The 26,601-nt window shown below is 37.0% G+C and overlaps 1 protein-coding gene across 1 annotated transcript in view; it reads left to right on the top strand.

Annotated features, from left to right (window-relative positions):
- Positions 1–26,601, top strand: part of AGBL4 (AGBL carboxypeptidase 4) — a 1,423,919-nt gene that overhangs the window by 681,933 nt on the left and 715,385 nt on the right. The window lies entirely within an intron of this gene.

A 26,601-nucleotide genomic window follows, 5' to 3' on the forward strand; every position in this document is an offset into this window, starting at 1 on the left:
CTAAGGACCATGTGATCTCAACCCCAAAATAGACCAGCTTGGATCAGCTGAAACCAGTCACATATTCTCTTTCTGGAAATTAGGGAATTTTTTGGTTGGCTATGAGAAACAGCTAGAAAGTCTGGTTGATTTGGGCCAAAGGACACCATTTTGTAAAGACTATGATTCCACATGGAAGTAGTTGAGTAGAAAAGCCTAATGAAGAGGTGGAAGAATGAAATGAACACATCAGAAACGAGAGACTGTGAGGTTGTTTCTGTAATTAAATGAAGAAGAGTGTTGTGTTCACCATTTCTCCTTGCTTTCCTCCAAAAATAAAGTAACTAGATATAATGGAAAATAATAAACAAATAAATAAATAAATAGCATTTGAACCTTTGCCAAAGAAAGAGTAAAATATTTCAGAGAGAGAAAGAACAAAAGAAAGAGAAGGGGAAACTACCTGACTGTTTTCCAATAACCATGAAGCCCATTTGTGGGTGGGGAGATGGTGCTGATATCCTTAACATTTTTAAGATAAACCCCACTTGTCTGAGAGGAGCTTGAGTCGGCTTCTGATCTTGACAAACCAACAATCCCCAAGCTTTCATTATAAAGGATATCGTATGTATCTTGGGAACAATAGCTCTTTGGTATTGCAAAGGCATTTTCCTAGATTGCTTAGAGCCAGAAAGTCTGCAGCTATAGGATCTTCTTTGCTCAGTAACTGAACAGATCCCTTCCTTGCTTTTTAAAACCTCATGTAAATCAAATATTCATATGAAAGGTGTCTTAGGCCATTTGGGCTGCTATAACAAAATACCATAGACTAAGTAGCTTATAACCAATGGAAATGTATTTCTCACAGCTCTGCAGTTTGGGAAGACCAAGATGAAGACTCCAGCAGATTTGGTGTCTGGAGAGGGCCCACTTCCACATAGATGGCCCTCTTCCCACTGTAGCCTCACCTGGCAAAAGGGGACAAGAAGCTTTCTGGACCTCTTTATAAAAGCACTATCCTAAGGGCAGAGCCCTCAGGACCTGATAACCTCCCAAAGGCCCTACCTCCTAATTTCATCACTTTATAGGTTAGGATTTCAACATATGAATTTTGTGGGAATTGGGGGAATGCAAACATTCAATCTATACTACTCTGTCCCTGCCTCCCCCCAAATTCATGTCCTTTTCACATGCAAAATGCATTCATTCCATTTTAATAGTCCTAAAAGTCATAACTCATTCCAGCAGCAACTTAAAAGTCTGAATCCAAAGTCTTATCAAAATATCATCTAAATCAGGTATGTTAAGACTCAAGGTACAATTCATCTGGAGGCAAATTCTCCTCTAGCTGTGAGCTTGTAAAATCAAACAAATTATATGCTTCTAAAATTACAATGGTGGGACAAGTGTAAGATAGACATTCTCCTTCCAAAAGGGAAAATCAGAAAGAAGAAAGGGATAACAGGTCCCCAGAAAACTCAAAAGCTTAAGACTGAAAAATAATCTCTAATTCAAGGCTCTGCTCTTCAGGACCACTGGGGCAGAGTTCCTGCTTTCTAGACACACTGAGGCAAGGTTTGGGTCCCCAAGACTGGTGGCTCTGTTCCCATGGCTTTGGGTGGCCCTGCCTCCATGGCTTTGCTGGGTGCAGCCCAAGCTGCAGCTCTCACAGCATGAAATTGCAAGGCTACTGGTCTCCCAAGCTGGAATCACGTGCTAGTGATTCTACCAGTCTGGGTTTTTCAGGGCAGCTCATTCTCGACTGCTTCTCTAGCCAGTGCCCTAGTGGACGTTCTCTGTGGTGGCCTTGCCCCTGCTGTAACCCTTGCAAGGGGGTTCCCGCCTTCAAAATCAGGTGGAGGTAGATCACAGGATCCTTGTGCTTTGCTGGGTGAAGCTCACTGCTGCACCGTGGCCCACTGGAGCTGTACCTGAGGCAGTCAGGGAGAGTGGCACTAGAATATGGGAAGTGGAGACTGTTATATGAAGCTTGATGTGAGGCAGGGACAGCAGCGGCCCCTTCTTTGAAATTAGGCCATTGCACTATGGGTTTGTGATGGAAAGGACAAGCCCCAATGATCTCCAAAATGCCTTCAGGGTTATTTTTTCATTGTTTAGGACAACACCTCCTGGCATCTGTTTAGATGGCTGATCCATACTAATCTCCTTATCAAATTTGGCATACTCTTTGTGTTCTCTGAACAAGTTTTCTCATTCCTTTCAGTATGGAAAGGAATAGGTTGAGAATTTTCCAAATTTTTGAGGTCTGTTTCCCTTCTGATTAACAGTTACATTTTTAAGTCATTTCTCTACATGCATTTTACTATAAATGGTTACAAGGAACTAAGCCATCATTTCAACACTTTGCTTAGATGTTTCCTCAGCCAAATAACTGATTTCATTGTCTGCCAATTCCGTCTCCCACAAAACAGTAGGACGTGAACACAATTCAGTAAAGTTCTTTGCCACTTTATAATAAGGATTGCCTTCCCTCCAGTTTTCAGTAACATATTTGTCATTCCTGTCTGAGACCTCATCAGAATGGCCTTTACTGTCCATATTTCTCCCAACATTCTGTTACCAAACAGTTAGGTATTCTCTAAGGAGATTGAGGCTTTCTCTACAGCTCTCCTGTCTCCTTCTGATCCTTTAACAGTTCCTTCACAGCAGTGCAGGCTTTTTCTAGTGTGCACTTCATAGCTTCCAGCCTCTACCCAGTACCCAGTTAGAAAGCCACTTCCACAATTTTAAGTATTTATTATAGCAGCACTCCACACTTGGTACCAATTTTATTTCTTAGTCCATTTGCACAGCTATAACAAAATACCATAGCCTGGGTAGTTTAAAACAATAGGAATGTATTTCTCACAGCTCTGGAGGTTGGGAAGTTCAAGATCAAGACTCCAGCAGGTTTGATGTCTGGTAAGACCTGCTTCTTCATAGATGGCTGACTTCTCATTGTAACCTCACATGGCAGAAGAGGGTAGGGGAACTTTCTTGGGTCTCTTTTATAAGGGCACTAAACCATCATCACCTCCCAAAGGCCCCACATCCTCATTGCATCACTTGAGGGTTAGGATTCCATAGGAATTGGGGACTGTGCAGAAATATTCAGTCTATGGCAAGAGGGATGGAAAAGCCTTTTACTGACCTGGGTAGGGGGGACCAGAAAGATGAATTCTAAACCTAACTCTTGTATGATAAGAATAATGAACTTCTGGTACTTTCTGAGATTAATAATAAAAATATCAACTATATAATAAGGTAGATGTTGATTATATTTTTATCTCCTTTAATGACATCATAAATGATTCACTGATTTTAAGAAGCAGTTACATTTCCTATAGTGTATACATAACTTATTATACATGTCAGCTTATTGAATCAAAGAGAAACTTCAAACAGGTGCCAATGTAATCTAGAAATCATAATTAAATAATTTCATTAAGTATAATTTATTGTATGAGTTGAGATTGGAGCCAGACTGCTTGGGTTCATGTATCAGCTCTAATAAAAATAACTTTTGGTTATTTAACCTCTCTGGCCTCAGTTTCCTAATCTGTAAAATGACAATAGCAGTACCTATTTTATAGTGTTGTGAGGATTAAATTAATTAATTTCTGTAAAGTGCTCAGAATAGTGTTGGGACATAGAAGGTGCTTAATAAAAGTCAGGCAATTAGTAAATTTAGTTCATCTTACTAAAACATTAGAGTCCATTGTTGAAAAAGATCTGAAAAAATATATTTTAGTAATAATTAGGCCTACATTTGTAAGTTGATTTATATAGCATGAAAAGTACTGTTATATACACTACTTATTTTAATTTTCATTTTCACAATTACCCTACGGATTAGTCATTGCCCATATTCTTCAGATACTGAAAGTGAAGTTCATTGAGAAGAACAACAGTTATTTTGGAGTTATTTTGGACAGGTGGCTGAACTGAAATATCCTTCATCCTACCTGGCACTTGAAGGCTATTGGATAAAATAAAGTGGCTCAGAGTGTGATCCAGATGACTTTTATTTGGCTTCTGCTTATTTTCCAAGTCCCATCCACCTACCTACGTTTTAGGCAGAGTTGGGTATTGATAAACCGTCTATAACCAGGTAACCACGGGATAGCTACCCTGCACCTGCCTGTCTTCTTCATGCACCATCTCAAAGATTCATCAAGTGATAAATTTCTCCAGGTTTTCTAGCTAAGTAGCTCAGATTGGATGGAGTCCATGAGTGTTCATCTGTATGGGATCTTAGATTGAACAATACAGTGTACTTGTGTCTAATTTACATCTTTAAGCTAAAACCCACTTTACTTCTTTCCTTCCCTTCTTCTCTCTACCACCCCCACCCCCGACCCCCCATGAGCCTGCCCCTTTCTTTTTCTCTCTCTCCTTTTCTCTTACTCTCTTCCTGTTTGGTGTGAATTTGGCTATTGTCCTCTTTGGTAGAAATGTTGTGTTTACTTAACAAAGGCTATGTTGTATATCAGAAAGAACAGGGCCTTAGGTGTTAGTCCTTATTTACCATAAATTATAATAAAAATAACTATCCTTATAGAGTTAAATTAGCTTGGGTTAGGTCAGTTGAGTGCTTTCCATATATGAACTCCCTTAATCCTTACACTGTATAGCAGGTATTATTAACAGCATTTTATTGTGTGGGAAACTGACCCTCAGAGAGGCTATGACACCCAAGATCTTCTGAAGACTGTATGTGTGTTCTCTTCACTGCCACTCTTTTCCCTCTGTGTGACATTAGGTAAGTCACATCTCCCTATGGGAACCTCAGTTCCACTAATATAAAATAAGGGAATAAAATTAATAGTCTCTAAGTTTCCTTCTAACTCTAGCAGTTTAATACATCTTATGTTGTAAGAATTATATCCAAAATAGAAAATCTAGATATTTCAAAACTGTTAAGACATGTGTCAAAAGTGATGATATTTTTTTATTAATTTTATTTTATTATGTTATGTTAGTCACCATACATTACATCATTAGTTTTTGATGTAGTGATCCACGATTCATTGTTTTCGTATAACACCCAGTGCTCCATGCAATATGTGTCCTTAATACCCATCACGGAGCTAACCCATCCCCCCACCCCCCCTCCCCTCTAAAACCCTCAGTTTGTTTCTCGGAGTCCATAGTCTGTCATGGTTTGTCTCCCCCTCCGATCCCTCCCCTTCATTTTTTCCCTTCCTACTATCTTCTTCTTCTTCTTCTTTTTTTAACATATAATGTATTATTTGTTTCAGAGGTACAGGTCTGTGATTCATCAGTCTTACACAATTCACAGTGCTCACCATAGCACATCCCCTCCCCAGTGTCACCCAGCCCCCCATCCCTCCCACCCTCCTCCATTCCAGCAACCCTCAGTTTGTTTCCAGAGATTGAGAGTCTCTTATGGTTTGTCTCCCTCTCTGGTTTCATCTTGTTTCATTTTTTCCTCCCTTCCCCTATGATCCTCTGTCTTGTTTCTCAAATTCCTCATATCAGTGAGATCACAGGATACTTGTCTTTCTCTGATTGACTTATTTCGCTTAGCATAATACCCTCTAGTTCCATCCACGTTGTTGCAAATGGCAAGATTTCAGGTTTTTTTGATGGCTGCATAATATTCCATTGTGTGTGTGTGTGTGTGTGTGTGTGTGTGTGTGTGTATACCACATCTTCTTTATCCATTCATCTGCTGATGGACATCTAGGCTCTTTCCATAGTTTGGCTATTGTGGACATTGCTGCTATAAACATTGGGGTGCACATACCCCTTCGGATCACTACATTTGTATCTTTGAGGTAAATACCCAGTAGTGCAATCCTGGGTCATAGGGTAGCTCTATTTTCCACTTTTTGAGGAACCTCCATACTGTTTTCCAGAGTGGCTGCACCAGCTTGCATTCCCACCAACAGTGTAGGAGGGTTCCCTTTTCTCTGCATCCTTGCCAACAACTGTCGTTTCCTGACTTGTTAATTTTAGCCATTCTGACTGGTGTGAGGTGGTATCTCATTGAGGTTTTCATTTGTATTTCCCTGATGCCAAGTGATGTTGAACACTTTTTCATGTGTCTGTTGGCCATTTGGATGTTTTCTTTGCAGAAATGTCTGTTCTTGTCTTCTGCCCATTTCTTGATTGGATTATTTGTTCTTTGGGTGTTGCGTTTGATAAGTTCTTTATAGATTTTGGATACTAGCCCTTGATCTGATATGTCATATGCAAATATCTTCTCCCATTCTGTTGGTTGTCTTTTGGTTTTGTTGACTGTTTCCTTTGCTTTGCAAAAGCTTTTTATCTTGATAAAGTCCCAATAGTTCATTTTTGCCCTTGCTTCCCTTGCCTTTGGCGATGTGTCTAGGAAGAAGTTGCTGCGGCTGAGGTCGAAGAGGTTGCTGCCTGTCTTCTCAAGGATTCTGATGGATTCCTGTCTCACATTTAGGTTTTTCATCCATTTTGAGTCTATTTTTGTGTATAGTGTAAGAAAATGGAAAAGTGATGATATTTTTAAAGTTAAAAAATGCATTTGAAAGATAGGAAAAAACATCATTGTTCATCAATTTCTTGAGTTCTTTCTTTTATAGATGTCAATACAAAGTTAAATGCTATAATAATTATAGTGTAGATTTTCTCATAATTACTACTTTCATTGGCTTGCTCTACAAAGAAAGGGGGAAAGGGGTAGAAGAAAAGAGGAAGGTTCACCTTGCAATGAGGAACTGACTGCCAGCTTTTCCTCTGGAGAGGAAATCAGCAGAAGGTCTAATTGCTTCACAGCCAGGAATAATTTGAGATCTCCTAACAGAAATAATGCTATGAATTGAGGGATATTGATTAGTGAATGTCCACTTTATAATGGATATTGATACATCTATGGACATTTCTTTTGTTAGTAATTAGCTAACAGTATCTGAGCACCTATTATGTACCACAAATAAACAAGGCATGGTCCTTGTCCTCAAGGAGCTCCCAGGAGGAGAGGGATAATAGATTGAATTGTGAGCATTAAAAAAGAAGTACCCAGGCACAGAATTCCAAGAAGGCATTTTAACAGAGTATGTGTAACAACATAGTGAGCTAGCTGTCATTTCCATGGCTGAATTGGAGCACACAAATGGAAGACAAAAGTCTTACGAGATGGACAGGGGTGATAATATGGGGCACAGATTGTCATGGTAAAGAACTTTGGAATCTGTCATGAAGACAACAGGAAGCCATACAAGGGGTTTCAGAAGGGATGATAGAAAGATGGAATTGTTTTGTGGAAAAAATCACATTGGCCCCAGTACTAGGCCAAGGCTCTTAATGGAGGCCTGTGGGTCTTCTGTTCAGGGAGCAGCTATAAAAAAGCATACCAACTTATCTCCAGTTTTGTTATCAAATTAGATTTTAAAAATAATGACACAAAGATGTCCTTCTTTTATTATTTTTTTAAGTTTTATTCATTTATTTTAGAGAGAGAGAGAGCGAGAGCATGTGTGCGAGGGGGTGTGGGAGGGGCAGAGGAAGAGAGAAAGAATCTCAAGCAGACTCTGCACTGAGTGCAGAGCCCAAGGCAGGGCTTGATCTCATGACCTGAGCCAAAACCAAGAGTGGGACACTTAATCAACTGAGCCCCCCACGTGCCCCAATTAGTGCCATATATCTTGTTTTGTTTTGTTTTGTTTTTACATTCTCAATATAACACTGCAAGGAAGAAATTATTGTTATGTTAAAATGGGAAATTATTGTTTCCCATTTTACCAAATAAGGAACACAGAAGTCTGCTGAAGTTAAATACTGACTCAGGTCACAGAATAATGGCAGAACTGGAATTCAAACCTCAGTTTACGTGACTCTGAAGTCCCTGCTCTTTCCCTTTGGTACATCTACAACTGCAATCCAGATCTGGAACTTGACCGCCAAACTTTTATTTCTAAGTAAGTACACAAATTACTGAAAGAGAGTTAGAAGAATAATACTTACCTTCATTATACAATAAAAAGCAAATTGTCACCAAAACCAGATAAAAGAATTACAAAAAAGGAAAACAAAGAAATTTTGTATTGATCCTTTGTTCCTGGCTGGTCTTCATGGAGATAAAGCCCCTATGTCAGGAAACTCATGAATAGTTTAGGATCCCAGTGGTAGATTCTTGATTGTAATTTCCTAGGAAGTTCTGCCCTCTCCCTTTTCCCAGGATGATTTTCCAGGAAGGAAGAAGGAGGGAGGAATGGCCAGGTATCTCAGTGATCCAAGGCCATTGGGAGGCAGTGCCAGCACCTGCTGCTGTGTAGGGAGTAGGAGGAAGCCCTGATTTAGCATGACCGCTGCTGAAGGTTCCTTGGAAGCTGACCAGCTTGCATCCTTCCTGGGGTTCTTATTTTGCAATCTGTTTGCAAATAGAAGGAATGCTGCCAATTTGACTGGGGCATAGAATCCAGCAGAGATGATGATGGTAATAACTCTGCAGTGGCCAGGCACTGGTGCTATCAGGGAACTTGAAGTGGTGGGGGGTCTGTTGCTTTGAATAACAGTTCCTGGTCCTAATGGCCTTAGAGTAATGGGTGGGACTTTCAGCCCATTCTCCTCCTGAGCTAGCATCTGTTCTTTGGATTAAAGGAAAGGCTGCATGTTCTCTTCCAGAAATAAATACCTATTTGTTTGGTCTGAGCAAACTTGTCTCTGGCCCAGGTCAACCTCTTCTGACAGAGTAAGAAAGAGGTAGAGATAGACAGGCCCTTGAAAGAAATTTATGGAAGTTTGAATTTTGCCAAGTCTGTATTTTACTGCTTGGAGAGGGCTGGCTCAGGGTACTAGGTTAGACTGGCAAATTCAAAGGCAGACGGTCCTGCCTACACAGCAGCCTCCTGGCCGGAAGTCGGGGGTGGATCCAGATGGGAATCATATGCCTGTGCCATGTGTGTTTGCATTGGAGGGGAAAGAATCTCATGGCTGACAACTTTCTTAGGGCTCCATGCAGAACTCACAGCATGAGTGAAGAAGCTGCTGGGGTGGTTCTATGCCCTGAATTTTAGGAAATTGTAACGAGCACAGGACTTGGGTACTTGGACTGAACTGGCCTTGTCATCTCATTGGATACCAGACTAGGAAATCCACTTTTTCTTATTCCTGCATAGTCCATAGGGAAACTGTTCAATCCCACTGTCTCATGCTTTTTCAGGTCCACCCTTCCTTTCCATTCCAGGATTCAGATTCAGTGAATGGGTTTTTTGTTTGTTTGTTTGTTTTGTTTTGCTTTGTTTTTCTTTTTTAAAAAATATTTTATTTATTTATTTGACAGAGAGAGAGAGCACAAGCAGGGGGAATGGCAGGCAGGGGGAAGGGGAGAAGTAGGCTCCCCGCTGAGAAGAGGCCCAACATGGAGCTCCATCCCAGGACCCTGGAATCAAGACCTGAGCTGAAGGCAGTACTTTAACTGACTGAGCCACCCAGACACCCTGAGATTCAGTGAATGTTTAAGCACCTACTAAATGTTGGAAACCAAACGCTACAGGAAGGAGGAGTTGTTCTCTCCATCTTACAGATAGAGAAACTGAGATTGGTCACATAGCTACTAGGTGGCAGAATCAGGATTCTCTGTTCCATATCCTCTGTCATCCTGTGCTTACCTTTTGAGCTTCATCTCTTGCAACTTCCCCAACATACTCTGCAAGTCTCAGCCATACTATACTCTTTTTAATTTCCTGATCTTTCCCTCTTTAACCTACATCCTTTGCCCAGACTTTTCTATTTGTCTGAAATTCTCTCTTCCTCCCTGGCCCCTACCCACCCCCAGTTTCCTGTCCCCAGTTTTGTTTGTTTGATAAATTCTACTCATTTTTCACATCTCAGCCTAGCTATCACTGACTTCAGAAAGCTTGTATATGGCATATAGATGAACTCAGTAAATGTTTAAAACCAAGTGAATAAAGCAAGCTTCTCTTGTCCAGATGTGACACAGTGGAACAGAAACTAGGGATCAAGCAAAAATGAGAACTATCAGAGGGTGAGACTCAGAGTCTAGAGAAATTGAGTTGAAGAGATGAGCTGCCTTGAATTTTTATGGAATGCCTTTGGCCTTGTGCATAAGCAGGGGAGGAATCATTAAAAATGCTGACCAGCTTGGATATCTAGGGTAAGATATTGGGTCTTTTGGCCTTAAGACCAGATCTAATGTGGAGTCTAATGTACCACTTAGTTGAAAGGTTCTATCATTTTCAGCAAAACCAACAATATATTTTTCTGGAGTCTTCATTGCATTTGTGACATTGACTGAGGTTGCTGCTGACAGTGTTGATGCATAAGAGCCTCTGTCTTAACTAAGTTCATCTCCCAAGGACTTACTCCTTCACTTTTTGGCAGCTAGGTGCCTATTTTTCCACTTTGATAAGCCTAGAGAATTCAATTCAATTTCTCTGAGGGTTTTATCCTCCTATCTACCCAGTACAGGCAACTCACAGGGCCATGACCTTTTCATGGGGAAGTTGTTATACAAGAATATTTTAACATCTCTCAGAATTACAGACTGTCAAATCTATTAAAAGCCTTAGAAGTCATTTAGACATGTTCCTATCAATGGGAATGAGGTCACACAGAAAAGCAGTGGTTAAATAACTCAGGTACTGTGACTCTTTGGGACTTTCGCCATAGTTCCACAACCATGGTCATTAAATTTGATGTGGGGAGACATGGGGAGGACCTGCTTAACCATACAATTATAGTTAACAAAAATATGAGTGGCTTTAGAGTCAGACAGAATCAAGTTTGAATCTTGACTCCATCTCCACAAGCTTTGTGACCTGAGAAATGTGACTTAATGTTTCTTTGTTTTCCCAACTGTATCATAGAAATATTGATATTTACATAGTTATTAGGAAGAATGCTGGTGAGTGCAGAATGCCTAAAACTTAGTAGGCATTAGTTACTGTGTATTGCAGTAGGTAGATTGTTCTTTTCAGATGCTTTGGCAAAATTGGGATAATTGAAACATTTTTGAGGGTCTTGGTTGACAAATCATTCATCTTGAGAATGTAAAATTTCTCTGGTTTCTTTCAGAAACGTGGAGTTGTCATTCTGTAGACAAAGATATGTTGTCAGAGAAATTCATTATTGCATGACGTTTGGGCTTTGTTTACATTGCTTCACTGAGTCACTACTAGGACTCCAAGTTGCTTTGGAGGTTTGAAGATTTCACAGGATTTCAGCAAACTGTATATGTCTTGCTATATGACAGCATTTGAGCTATTGAATGAACTGCTAAAATTTACCTGAGATCTGCCAAAACTACCGAGAAAGAAGTTCTGAGGGGTGAGGTGTACAATCTAAAAAGACAAAGTGCCATACTTGGGCATTTTCCATTGGAAAGTCATAGGAGCTAGTCATATGCAATCTTAACATTAATATTTTCTGGGGTAATGGAAGCAGTCTGGACTTGGAATTAGGAAGCCTGGGCTCCAGTCTCATGGTTTTTTTTTACTGACCAGACTTCTGTCCTCGATAGGTTACTTAACTTTACTGTTTAGCTTGATTCTAGGATCCTTCCCTACACTGTACCATTTCATATCTCTATTCCTATGTCCATATTTTTTTTCTGTCTGAAATGTTTTACATCATCCCCAATTCCTACCCTTTATCTGGAAACCTCTTCTGTCTTTAAAATGTTAGGTTAGGAATTGCCTTTTTTAGAAAGACATCTCTGATATATCAGGCTGGGATTGGTCCTGTCCTGTGATTTCACCAACTCTATTGCTTCACTCTGTCAGGTCCTGGTCAAGTGCATTGTTGACAACTATTTACATCTACTTCTTCCCTTATCTACTCTAAGGCCCTTTATGGTGTGTGTGGGGGTACATCTTATTTTTTATTATCTTCCCAGTGCTTATGCTTTACTATGCACAACCTCCAGCAGGAATTGAATAAAGGATAAGATTTGAGTAGGTGGAGTAATTAAGGGAGACCTAAGTTGTGAGAACAAAGCTATGGAGGCTGGAGTGAATGAGAACCATACATTTCATTATTTTATTATTTTATTTATTCATAGATTCACTTATGCATTCATTCATTTATTCATTATTTAGCACAAAGATATGACAGGAACCTACTGAATGCTAGGATACAAAGAATAAAAAGAAGGTTTATCCTTAAGAATTTTTCATTTTGGGGGAGGAGGGATACAGACAATAAACATTCAGCAATATAACATCATGATTGCTATGAAAGACATACAGGTTGCAGAGAGAGCATAGAGGAGGTACCTATGTAAGCTTGAGGGTTAAATAAAGCTTCTTGGAGGAAATGACACCTCAGCTGAGTCTCAGAACATGAGTAGGAGTGAACCAGGCTGACAGGAGGAGAAGCATTCTAGAGCTATGTTTGGGGCTGTTGGTGAGCCAGATCTGGCAGAAATAGAGCTCTTAGTCTGGAGAAGCTGGGGACGTTAGATTGGAGAGATTGACTTAGTGACTTGGGATTCAAAACCATATTTAGATATGCAAAAACACAATTAAACCGAAAATTGTGGAACTCTTGTGGGCGTGCCACAGTTGGCCAAAGGAATCATTTCGGCAAGATGTTAGCTGATGTTGTATTGGTCTGATCTTGTAGTAGTCCCTCACTTTTCTCTAAGGAAAGATTTAGAGGAAATATTTTCTTTAGGGAGAACTGTTTGTTTTAGAAAGAGAATTACCTCAGTTTAACTCCCCTGATGAGTTCCATAAGTATAAGCTTAGAATGTAACACTAGTATACAGTTCCATTTGCTCAGGAGGATCCATGTGGATTTCTGTAGTTTCTGAATAATTTAGGTTGTTGGAACAAGAGCCTTCAAAAACCAAACTAAAGAAAGTACTCCAAAAATCATCTGGGTAAATAAATAACAATGATGATAATTGGTAGCTTTTAGATGTACTGTAGTCTCCTCACGATATCAGGAGGTACATATTATTAATACCAGTTTTATACTCAAGGGGATAAAATTCAGAAACTTTAAATTATTTTCTCAAAATCATGCAGCTAATAAGTGACATAGCCAGAACTAGTACACAGTTTTTCACACTCTCAATTCTGTGCTTTTTCTACTATGCCATAAATTGTATGTCTCAAAATTTCAGGAACTCTGCTGTTGGCATTTCTATTCCTTTGAAACTGTAGAGGGTAAAACATTCAGTTACATAATTTGACATTTAGATTTAGCTTTCCTTCAGACCTGAAATATCGTATTTTTGCCTACCAATTTGGCTTTGTAATATTTCAGTTTTAGTTTTGTGTTTGCCCCTGGTATAAAAATATGCTATTGTCCTAATTAAACCACTGGTTTACCTCTCACTACAGACATTTTCAAGAAAACTGTCAACCATTCAAAATAATTTATGGTCTTTCAAATGTATTTCTCACTCTGGCTGTTATTACTATTTTTAGATGTATATTCTATATTATGTAGAGCTTTTAGTGCTGTTTTTAGTGTTAATCTACTGTTGTTAGGGAGACATAGTAAAGGTTCTAATCAATTAGTAGAAGTTGGCAGTAGAATCACAGATTTTTAGAACTAGAAGAGATATTAACAACTATATATTCAGAATCTCTTCAGGGAGTCATAATTATTAGTGAGAAGTTTTTTGGAAACTTTTTTTTTTATTGAAGACTAGCATACATACAGTAAAATGCTCAAATTTCAAGTACATAGCTCAATGAATATTTACAAATAAATAAAACCAGGGTAACCACTATCCTGGTCAAAATATGGAACATTGCCAGTTACCCAGAAGATTCCCTCCCTAGTGTCTTCTCCCAGTCAATACCCCCAAATTCAATAGTCTAGCAACTCAGATTACTTTGCTTATTCTAGAACTTCCTATAAATGGAGTAACACTGTATATGCCCTTTTGAATATGTATCCTTTCATTCAACAATATGTTGACCATATTATTGTGTGTAGCAATTGCTTACTTTTTCTCATCAATGTTTAATATCTGTTATACCACAACCAATTTGATTTGATGTGATAATGTTTGGTTTAGTACTTCTGTGTCTATGTTCATGAGGAGCCTATTAGCTTCCTTTTTTTATAATTTCCTTATCGGGTTTTTTTTTTTTCAAGATTTTATTTATTCACTTGACAGAGAGACACAGCGAGAGAGGGAACCCAAGTAGGGAGAGTGGGAGAGGGAGAAGCAGGCTTCCTGCGGAGCAGGGAGCCCGATGCAGGGCTCGATCCCAGGATCCTGGGATCATGACCTGAGCCGAAGGCAGACGCTTAACGACTGAGCCACCCAGGCTCCCGTCCTTATCAGGTTTTGATATCAAGGTTATGCTAGCCTCATAAAATGACTTGGAGGGAGTTCCCTCTATTAACATTCTCTGAAAGATTTTGTGTAAGAGTCACTAAAATGATTGAGTGAATTCACTAGTAAAGCCATCTGGGTCCAGAATGTCTTTAAAGAAGGTTTTAAATTATGTATTTAATTTTTAAAATAAATATAGTAGTTTGGCATATTTGGGTTTTTTTTTTCTTAAATCTTTTCTCTCCATCCCCAATAGAATTATAAACTATGCTCTATTGCAGTTCTCCCTTCTAGAGTAAGCAGAGTGTATTTCTCTGACCTATTGATGCTGGGCTTAGAAACATGACTTGCTTTAACCAATGGAATATTAGAAAATGTGACTCAAAGAGAGGCTTTAAATATATTTGAGTGGTTTTGTTTGGTCTCTTCTGTCATTTACTATGAAAACTTATCCTCAAGTAAGTGCTGGTCCCAGACTGAGGAAATACATGGCAAACTAAACCCAACCCAAAAGTTTGGGAGGTAACCCTAGCTAACCTCAGCTAACCTAAACAGAGCTTTGTCTGAACTATAGAAAAGCTTTTGGCTTTGTCAAATTTTTTCTACTCTTTGTTAATTTTCTGTTTCACTCATTTTTGCTCTTATGTCTACTGTATCCTTCCTTCTACTTACTTTGTGTTGTACTTTTTTTTTACTTTGTTTTTAATTCTTTTCCTTCATGAGATAAGCCTAGATCTTTGATTTAAACCTTTATTCTATGCCTACATATGCATTTTAAGGCTACAAATTTCCCTGTAAGCACTACTTTAGCTGCATTGCACGTTTTAAAATGTTGTATTTTTATTATTATTCATTTAGTAAAAGCGATTTCACTTACTCTTTCAAAAAGTATTTTATTGTATATATGTACAGAAAAATGTACAAATTATGAGTATAAAGTTCAATGAACTTGTACAGGTGAACACACATATGTCACCACTACTTGGGCCTCTCTTTCTTCCCTTCAAATCAGTAACTTTTCCATCCTGGCTTCAAAAACTGTATATTAGTCTTGCTAGTATTTAAACTTTATATAAATAGAATCATAACAGATTTTCTTTTAGATCTGCCTTATCTGGTTTCTTCTGCTCAATATTATGTTTCTGAGAATGGTGCATATTTGGCATGTAATTTATTTTTATTACTCTATAGTATAGTTTGTATATGCTAGACTTTTCTTATCCATTCCTTTTTAATGGGAATTTGTATTTTTTTTCTAGATTTTAGCCATTAAGAATATGGTGCTCTACACATTTTTTTTATTATTATGTTATGTTAATCACCATACATTACATCATTAGTTTGATTCTTGTACATGTTTTTTGATGCACTTATAAATGTAATTATGTTGGATATGTAATTAAAAGTGGAATTTCTGACTCACAGAGTATTTGTGTGTTCACTTTTATTAGATGCTATCAAACATGTTCTAGAGTGACTGTCTCACCAGCAGCGCATTAGAGTACCTGAAGTTGAAAATATTTCATTTTCATTATGATATTTTTAGGTACATTGGTTATTTTCCAAACATTTGGGGATTTTCTAGTTGTCTTTCTTTCATTGTTTTTAGCTTAATGCCATTTTGATCAGAGAATATACTTTGTATTATTACAGTCCTTTGCAGTTTTTTGAAACTTGCTTATGGTATATCATGTGGTCTATTTTGGTAAATGTTCCTTGTACACTAGAATAAATAATGTATTTTGCATTTGGTGGATTTTATGTTTTATATACATCAATTAGATCAAATTTGTTAATGAAGATTTTTATATTTTCTATATCCTTACTGATACTTTTTTGTGTTTATTCTATTACTGAATGGTAAGTTAAATTTCCAGCTACAACTGTGGATTTAATTCTCCTTTTACTTCTATAATTTTTATATATGTATTGTGAGGCTTGCTTTTAGGTGCATTTAATTTTAAGGTTACTATGTATACCTACCTCTTTAGTTGCCCTTTTTATAAATGTTAAATGTGTCTCTTTATCTCTAGTTATATTTCTTGCCTTAAAGTCTAGTCTATTTGATATTAGTATGACTATGTCAATTATCTTTCAAGGACTGTGTTTCCTTTTACTATCAACCATTCTGTATTCTTATATTTAAAATAGTTTCTTGTAAGCAATGTACAGTTTTTGAAAATCTAGTCTTATAATCTTATTTTTTTAACTATAGCATTTATTTTGTTTGTCATGTAATTATTAACACATTGCAGTTTAGTCTACCATCTTGCTGTTTGTTTTCTCTTTATCCATTTTGTTCTTTGTTCATTTGTTTTTCCTTTTTTGGTCTTAGATCTTTTATTAATCAAATGTTTATTATTGTTGTTATTATTATTATTGATGTCTTTACAGCTCTACTCCAACTTTTCTCAGGAGCCTCATTGGAATTGTTTCTGTAGCTAAATACTAAATAAAATAAAGATCATATAAATATTTTACTATCTCCTCAAATCATCCTCAGTTTCTGTTCAAATTATGCTTTTATCCTATCTTTTCTTTTAATTGAGATATAATCACCATGTAACATTGCATTAGTTTTAGGACTAAAATGTAATGACTTGATTAATGTATATATTATGAAATTATTACCACAATAAATTTAGTTTAACACCCATCACCACACAGATTACAAAATGTGTGTGTGTGTGTGTGTGTGTGTGTGTGAGATGGGAACTTTTAAAATCTATTCTCTTAGAGGGGCACCTGGGTGGCTCAGTCATTAAGCGTCTGCCTTCGGCTCAGGTCATGATCCCAGGATCCTGGGATCGAGCCCCGCATCAGGCTCCCTGCTCCACGGGAAGCCTGCTTCTCCCTCTCCCTCTCCCACTCCCCCTGCTTGTGTTCCCTCTCTCACTGTCTCTCTTTGTCAAATAAATAAATAAAATCTTAAAAAAAAAAAGATCTACTCTCTTAGAAACTTTCAAATACTCAATACAGTATTGTTAACTATAGTCACCATGCTGTGCATTACATCCCCAGGTCTTATTTATCTTATAACTGGAAGTTTGAATGCATTATTATTAATATTTATCCTTTCTATTAGCTTCTTATTTATTTCTTATTCTTTTAGCAGTTACCCTAGAAATTACATTATGGCTTAAATGAGTACTTCTACAATTTTCAGGGTAATACAAGTTTTATATAATATTTTAACTCCATTCCTTTTCCTCTTTTCCTATTACTTTTCATATATTTTAAGCACATATATGAAATATATATGCATTATTACATGCATATATGTGTCTATATATGTATTATACTTATGTGCATGTTATACATATATTATATATATATGCATATGCATGTGAATGTGTGTGTTTAAACCCTTTAATATGTAGACTTAGCCATGTATTTATCCTTTATGGTTCTCTTCATTTCTTCCTACATTGACATGTTTCCTTCTAGGATCATTTTTCTTTTGCATGAAGAAGTGCCCTTTATTATTTCTTCTAGTCTAGCTCTTCAGACAGTGAATGTTTTCTTTCTTCCTGAAACTGTTCTTTATTTTTGAAGGTTATCTTTGGGTACAGAAGTGTAAGTAGTAATTTTTTTTTGTTTATTTATGTATTTATTTTGTTCAACAGTTGAATGATGCCTTTCCACTGTCTTCAGCTTCTGTGTTTATTGAGAAGTCAACTCTGAATTTTGTTGTTGGCCCTTTGAAGTTTTATGTAATCTTTCTCCAGCTTCTTATAAGATTTTTTTCTTTGTCTCTGGTTTCTAGCAGCTGTACAATGATGTGTGTTTGTCTGACTTCCTTTTTATTTATTCTGTTGGGGTGCATAGAACCTCTTGAATCTGTGGATTGATGTATTTTATAAGTTTTGGAAAATTCTTGGTTATTTCTTCAAATATTGCTTTTGTTCATTTTTTTCTCATCTTTTTCTGGGATACCAGTGGCATAGATTTAGATCTTTCTATCATACCTTGTATGAGTCTTACCTCTTTTTGTATTTCCATCTCTTATTTCAGTGTTTTGATGTGAATATTTTCTCCTGACAAATCTTCCATTTCACTGTTCCTTTCTTCTTCTGGGTCTCATGTGTTATTAAAACCCATCTATGACATTCTTAATTTCCATTATTAATTTTTTTTTAATTTCTGGATTTCTACTTGTGTCTTTATCTACATTCCAGTTCTCTGGTAAATTTTTCTATATTCTATTTTCTCAAAAATATTAATTGATAACTATTTTAAAGTTTCTGTTGGTACTTGAAATATTTAGATATGGTAGTACCCCTTTTATCTGTGGTTTTGTTTTCCATGGTTTCAGTTAACCACGGTCAGTTGCATAGCAATCTGGAAGCAGATGATGCTCCTGACAATAATGTCAGAAGGTTAACAATAGGCTAATACTACATCACAATACCTATATTATTCATCTAACTTCATCTCATCACATAGACATTTTTTCATCTCACATCATCACAGGAAGGGTGAGTATAGTACAAGATACTCTGAAAGAGAGAGAGAGACCACATTCATATATCATTTTTTATAATATATTGTTTTAATTATTCTATTTTATGGTAGTTATTGTTGTTTATCTCTTACTGTGCCTAATTTTTAAATTCAACTTTATCATAGGTATGTATGTATAAAAGAAAACATAATATATAGAGAGTTTGGTACTGTCCGTGGCTTCAGGCATCCACTGGAAGTTTCTGAACGTATTTCCTGTGGATAAGGGGGACTACTATAATCTGTGGGTAAAATCTCTTCCTTCCCTCTTTTCTTTTCTTTCCTTTCCTTTTTTTAAAGATTTTATTTATTTGACAGAAAGAGACACAGTGAGAGAGGGAACACAAGCAGGGGGAGTGGGAGAGGGAGAAGCAGGCTTCCCGCTGAAGCAGGGACCCTGGAGGAGCCCAATGCAGGGCTTGATCCCAGGACTCTGGGATCATGACCTAAGCTGAAAGCAGACACTTAATGACTGAGCCAACCAGGCACCCCGCCTTGCCTTGCCTTGCCTTGCCTTCCTTTCTTTTCTTTCTTTCTTTCTTTCTTTCTTTCTTTCTTTCTTTCTTTCTTTCTTTCTTTCTTTCTTTCTTTCTTTCTTTCTTTCTTTCTTTCTTTCTTTCTTTCTTTCTTTCTTTCTTCCTTCCTTCCTTCCTTCCTCTTTCTCTTTCTTTCTTTCTTTCTTTCTTTCTTTCTTTCTTTCTTTCTTTCTCTCCTCTCCTCTCCTCTCCTCTCCTTTCCTCTTCTCTCTCTCTCTCTCTCTCTCTCTCTTTCTTTCATTTGTTTCTATTTCTTCATATGTCTGGTAAATCTGGTTGATGCAGGATATTGTATTTTAAAATGTTGATGCTTTTATTGATACTATTTTTCTCTGAAAGGATTCGGTTTTCTTCTGTCTGGCAGATAATTTTTGGAAAGGTTATCTCTGTATAGTCAAGGCTGAATTTCAGGTATATAAATTCAGGTATGTTTCACTTACCCTTACTCCAAGGGCGTAGGCATTCTCGTATCTCAAATAGTGTGGAGTGTTTACTAAGATTTTCTTACTTGGTGGGCCCTGAACTCCAAACTGTTTTTCTGCAGTACTGTTAGACTGTTAAAATCTTCACTTAGCATCTTAACCTCCTTGATGCTGCTTTTTACTTGGTTTATTAGCAACTTACCCTGTTTATGAGCAGCTTAACATTTTGCAAATGACTTGAAGGGAAATTACACACAGAATTTTGATCTCACTTTTCTATGATTTCTTTAGTTCCTAACTGCCTTGGCAGCCCTGAAAGGCAATCTGTATTTTGCCAAGCTCATATTCACTAGATTCAGCAAATGCTCTCTTAAGGAGCATTTAAAAGGTGTTTTATATAGTAAGGGCAGTTGAGACACCTACCATCTTACAATATCTCTAGTGTTTTTGCATAGCACATATTTCTTTTTTGAGATACATCTCCCTAGGCCCACTGATGGGAATTGGCAGTCTTTATTTGAAATATGACAATGTAAAATAGAAAAAAAGCATAGACTTTGGAGTTAGACAAAATCAGACTTGGGTTCCATTCATCCATCTCCACAACAAAAGGTATATCATCTTTAGAAAGTATGTTAGAGAGTCTGACTTCATTTTTGACATTTGACTGCTAAGACTTTTCAAGTCCCCCACCTTCCCATTTGCCCCACATTTGGGCAAGCTGATAAGGAAGCACGGGTGGACCATCCTTTAGCACTGGCAGGAAGTTCAAATCACACAAGCTCTAGTTGTGCACTTGAGAATCCTCACCCTGGCCGTAGCCCCTAACCAGCCTAAAATTTCAAGAAAGCCTCCTTTCCTGTTCTCTCAAGCTAATTTCAGACCAGTTTGGGACACTATTCTGCCCTTGCCAGAAATCCTCATTATGTGAGTAATAAACCTTTTATTCACTGAGTACTACTCAGTGATGTGGCATCATCATTCTCAACATCCTAACCAAATCTGGGTGAGAGAGTCCAACCCATCTCTGAAGGATGAGCAAATAGAATTGTTTGATCTCTTTTTCTTCTTATTACTTTCTTAAGTTATAAAATGAAAAACAAGATTTACCTGTAAGATTTTTTTAAGTATTAGAAATAATATACAATACAAAAGTACCTAACCATTTCTTTGGAATTTAGTATTCAGCACATTATATATAAAATAATCTTTTTATGCCAAACAGATCATAGACTATCTTCCACTCTATCCCTGGCCCTTTATTAATTTTTCATAGTTCTTATTACTACCTCATATTGCATGATACATTTATTTATTTACTTGTGTGTTACTTGTTCACCTGTGTATCCCCAACACATAAAATAGCTTCGGCACATAGACAGAGACCAGTGAATGTTTTTTGAAAGAGTAAAGGAGTTAATCAGATATGTATAGAATCTAGAATTTCCCTTTTTGCTCTTGACCTCACTTAACTGTTTTACTTTGTCCAAACTCCTCAGTCCATGACTCTGGACTTTAGTCAGTTATCTCTATTTTTAGAAGTGGACAAATAAAAGATCAGAGAAAGGAATTAATCTTCTTAAGGTCAAATAAACCAGGAAGAGAAGACAGGTCTGCTTTCTCCCAGGCCAACTTTCTTCCCACTCTAGCTTCTCCTTTAACCCACCCAAAGATAGGCATTCTCCTGTAGGGCTTTCTTTGTTTCCAAAATCCACTGAATCATGTTCAATAAAGCAAACACTACTTTTTAGTAGAAGTCAACCTGTTCCTAATTGATTTTTCTCATTTTTCAACAGATTTGTAATTGTTAATTTACTTGCCAAGTGGAAAGCGGCACCTAGGTTTGTCATTCTAACCCTTGGAGTAATTTAACTCTACCTTGTAAGACAGGTCCCTATGCTTGTATTATTCTCTGTTGGCATTGTCTTTTCAATCAATCAGTCATGAAAAATTCATGCCCACGGTAATGCCCTAGTGAACCACTCTGAGAAAAATATGATTATCTTTAAACAAAGGGGAGATCTTAGTGTTCTCTGAAATTCATTGGAGAGAGCAGCCTTTAATAAACATTTTATCTGCTGTTTGCAATCCACAAGATACTCCCAGTTTTTCCTTTTAAAATTGATCTCTTCAAATTCCAAGGTTTCCAAAACTGCTATAAGCTGAAGCTCCATTAATGTGGATTCTAATAATTTGAAGTTTGTAAAAGCTCAACCTGAGCCTTTCATGAGTGATGAAAAATGTGTTAGGTAAACAAAGCAGGGTAATCATGTCAAAATAATTAGGATATTGTTGCATCAACTTTTCAAAACATGTTTATTTCATGTTGCAAATTATAAAATATTTTGATTTGTTTATTGACTATCCCTTAATTGTGGAGAATGACTGATTCCTTCCTCAAATGGACTGAATTTTGATTTGTTTACTGACTATCCCTTAATTGTGGAGAATAACTGATTCCTTCCTCAAATGGACTGAATCTAAACCCTGGTTCCTGAACCCTTATGTTGGTTCTAGCCCTGACACCGACCATAAAATGGACCATGGGCCTGGGTGTGGCCCTGAGGTTAGCTGGAGACTGAACCTAGACATTTATTTTATTAGTGACTCCTAAACAGTTGTCATTGGCCTCAGGGGAACTAGATGAGGGAATTTGCTTGGCTTAGTATAACCCTTTTTCCTGCTGGCAAACAAATTCAAGCACCTGATCTGATATCAGCAAGTGACATGGTTTCTGTCCTGGAGAGCAGTACCATAAAGTCATGCTGTAGAACATCCCATAATTCCCAAAGCTTTGGGAAAAGGAAAGTTCTTTCTAAGCAAATGCTTCTCTCTCTCTCTCTCTCTTAGAAGTACAGCTTTACAGTTTGCCATCCATCAAAAATTTTTTATAAAAAAATGTCTTCAGAAGCAAATTGAAAGCATGGATCTTTCTTGTATTGCCTTTTAATTTGCAACATGATTCTAAATGGAATGAGAGGAGTTTGTTACTTCTTTTTTAGCCCAGGTTGTCCAGAACTGAAAAAAGGGGCAAAGTATGGACTAATATATAGAACTCCAGCTTTTGAGTCAAATAAACCTGATTTTGAATTCTTGTTTTACCACTTGTCAGCACTGTGACTTTGGGCAAGTTATTTAAAGTCTGTGACAGCTCTAATTTCCTCATCTATAAAGTGGGAATTTAAAACTTTCCTCACATTGTTGTGATTATTAAATGAGATTTTACAGGTAATGTGCCCAGCACATAATAAGTATTTAATAAAAATAGAACGATAGAAACCTATATCTTAGAGCTGAAATATCCCTCAGAAGAGCATTTGCTTTAGCTATCTAGCTGAGGATCGAACCTTCTAACAGGTAAACTATTACTCTGATTTTATGGATGGATCACCTGTGGTAAAATAACCCACTAAAGTTTACAAAGATATTGAGTGGTGGAGGCAAGATTTGAACCCTGGTTGCTGCCTCCTAAGACTAAAATCTTGTCCAAACTTCTCATTTTACAGATAGGAGAAGGAAACTGGCATTGCTTTATAACATATCCATGTTTTTACCTCCCACGAACTCAGACAATTTGTAAAATTCTCAAGGGTAGGAACTGATCTTTTCCCCATTACTTAAACTTGAAGAGCAAAAATCTTGAGAAAAATTGGCCAAGAATATATATTAGTATGACCAAGTTTAAGTGGTATTTTAAAAATAGGTGGACTTAATATTTAAGGGAGAATAAACTTATATCCAAAATACTATAGATAATAAAGAAAAAACAAACAAGTCAATTTAATACCAAATAGTGTGATTATGAACTACAATATGAAGTAAATGACCTTTTTTTACTTTTTACTTTTATATTCATTCCCTTCTTAAAAATTTTTTTCTCAACTTTACTGAGATATAACTGACATATAACATTGCTTAAATTAGAGATGTACAAGTTGTTGCTTCAATATATATTACAAAATGATTATCACCATAGTTTTAGCTAGCACCTCTATCACATTATATAATTACCATTTCTTTTTTGTGGTGAGGACATTTAATATCTACTCTTTTAGCAACTTTAAAGTATATAATATGGTAATATTAACTACAGTCACCATGCTGTTCATTAGATCCCCAGAACTTATTTATCTTATAGCTGGAAGTTTATACTTTGACCAACATTTCCCCTTTCCATCCCATATCCCAACCATTTGTAAATACCATTCTAGTCACTGGCTTCTATGAGTTGGGCTTCTCTATATTCTACATATAAGTGATTTCTTTCCTTTCTTTTTAATGTTTCCTTTCTTTGGCTTTCTTTTTTTGCTTTTCTGTTTTTTCCCCTATAGTTTTGATCACTGAAGCATGACATAGTGTATTATTTGGCTATTGCTAAATTACAAAGCACTCCAAAATTCAGTGGTTTAAAACAATAAGCATTTATTACTACTCAAGAGTCCATGGGTCAGCTGTGTGGTTCTTCTGTATTGGTGGTCAGCTCTGGATCAGGTAGATAATCTGCTGAGTTTGATTGGGTTCTCTCATATTTTTCCAAATCAGCTGGCTGTAGGCTGTTCTAGCTTCAGCTAGAACAAATGGTCTCTATTCAGTGTGGTCTCATCCTCTGTAAGCCTACCCTGGAGTTGATCAACTACTGGTGGTAGGATTTCAAGAGAGAATATGGAACTACACAAGACTTTTTGAAGTCTTGGCTCATTCTATCAGTTCCTAAGGCCAAGGTCAATCCAGATTTAAGAGGCTCACCTCTTGATAAAGAAGCAGCAAAATCATAGTGTAGAGATGGATACAGGGTGGAAAGACAAATTGTGAAAAATTTTGCAGTCTATCTACCACATTTGTAAGAAAATAGACAAACATTAAATATCTCATCAAGGAAATGTTGTGCCAACATTAAATAAGGTAACTGAACATAATAAAATAAATAAATAAATAAGGTGACCCAAGATTGAAATCATTCCCATATAAACAAGTAGAGTATAATCTTAACAGAGACCAGAAGTGGTTAGCCCTGTGGGACCACCCAGGGGTGGTAAATCCATCTCAAGGGAGGTACTGAATGAATAAAAAAAGGAGGAGATTTTGTTTACCTAAGTATGGAAACCTCTCCATTCCTGTTTGAGAATTCAGAGACCCTGAAAAAATAAAAAAACAAACAAAAACCTTTGACTTTTTCTTATGCTCATTTAATCAGTCAAATGTGTGTGTACACCTATTGCCCCACCTGTCCTATTAACTTTTTAGTACCTCTGAGCAGGGGAAACATGGAGTGGGTAAATATAGCGATTCACTCTCTTGGCACATTGTAGGTTGGCTTAAGATTGGGGCCATCCAGGCAGTTGGTACTCTATTCATTCTCCCTGACTTTCCATCACCTTGGGAGGAGAACAGGAAGTCAATTTTGTGTTGCTCTTTCTAAAACATAGGTCTGAACCTTTCACACCTACACTTAAAACTCAATAGCCCGTTCATACTGTTTTTACAAAAGTTAACATTTCTTAATGTCTTGTATACCTTTTAATGTCACAGTCTCATCTCTTACCCCACCCTGCCCCAGAATTTTTTGCTCCAGCCACAGGAAACATCTTATAATTCCACAAAACACTCAACCTTTATTCTGTTTGCTTCCTCTGACTCTGGAATGCCTTCCATGCTTTCCTTCCTGCCCAACCAATCTTTATTCATCAATAAAGTTTCAGCTTTCTTTCTACTAGGCTGGCTAGAGACACCACCTCAGCATTTTATTCATGTGTGTGTGTTACATGTTAATTTCCCTCAGTAAGTAGTTCCCTAAGGGCTAAGGGCCAAATTTTATTTATTCCTATAATCCAAGCACATAGCAGATTAAGAGTTCTATAACTTTATTAAATGAAACAATTAAATGAATATTTCTTGAATGAATGAATGAATGAATGAATGAATGAATGAATGAAATTGAGAACAAAATTCTGTAGGAAATCCTGTCAGATTAAGGAAAAGAGAGGCATTTTTTATCTGTATATTGTTGGATATTCTGAGTTATGGGGAGAAGAGAGTCTCTCTGAAAGATCTTATTTTTCTTGTCATGTTGTTAATGTCTTTGTTTGATATGCTAAACTTCCCTTGATAAGAATGTTTTGCTCCATTCCCCTTCTACTTCTTTTGGCTGCCTTCTCAAGCTTACAGTGAGGAGGAAGAATTTTTTAATGTGCAACCAGTAAACCATTTCTTTATTATCTCTATCAGACTGCACTGTGTGAAGATTTTGACAATTTCCAGTTAACAAGACAGAGGGGCAGCTGATTAACAAACTTTGTTGGTTCCTTGTGACTCCTCAACATCAGCTTACAATAGATAAGGATTCATTTTTCACATAGTGATTATCTATATGCCAGACTCCATGCTTTTGATATATCAGGTCCAGGATTTCTTGGCATTCTTTCAGGAAGTTGGGTGGTATCCTGTAGATTCTTCAGGGGCAGGAGGCTTAACTTAATCGTATATACACCCACACACATATATGTGTAGATGAATATACGTGTGTGTGTGCATATGTATATATACATGTACGGATACATACACACATGTGTATAGTCTTTTATTGCTTCCCAATCATATTGTCTTGGCAATTATATTTAACCCCAACAACAACTCTTATCAGCTAGGTATGAGTTTCCTCTTTGTAGATGAGGCAAACAAGGCTCAGAAAGATAATAAAACATGGTCAAAGTTATACAGGGACTAGTAGGTGTGGAACTCCAACATTTCTTTCCACAATGCTGGGAATCAGATTTGGTTCAGAGTAGGCAATATAAAAATAGGGACTATGAAGGAAAGTAGCTGATTGTTTGAAAAAATAGAGACATATATTTTACTCTCAACTCAGTGCCATATTACCTATATAACATTTTATATGTTGTGACAC

Source organism: Mirounga angustirostris, unplaced genomic scaffold, assembly GCF_029215605.1.
Source record: "Mirounga angustirostris isolate CCGP_5_RB_7025 unplaced genomic scaffold, mMirAng1.0.hap1 SCAF_4, whole genome shotgun sequence".
Taxonomy (NCBI): Eukaryota; Metazoa; Chordata; class Mammalia; order Carnivora; family Phocidae; genus Mirounga; species Mirounga angustirostris.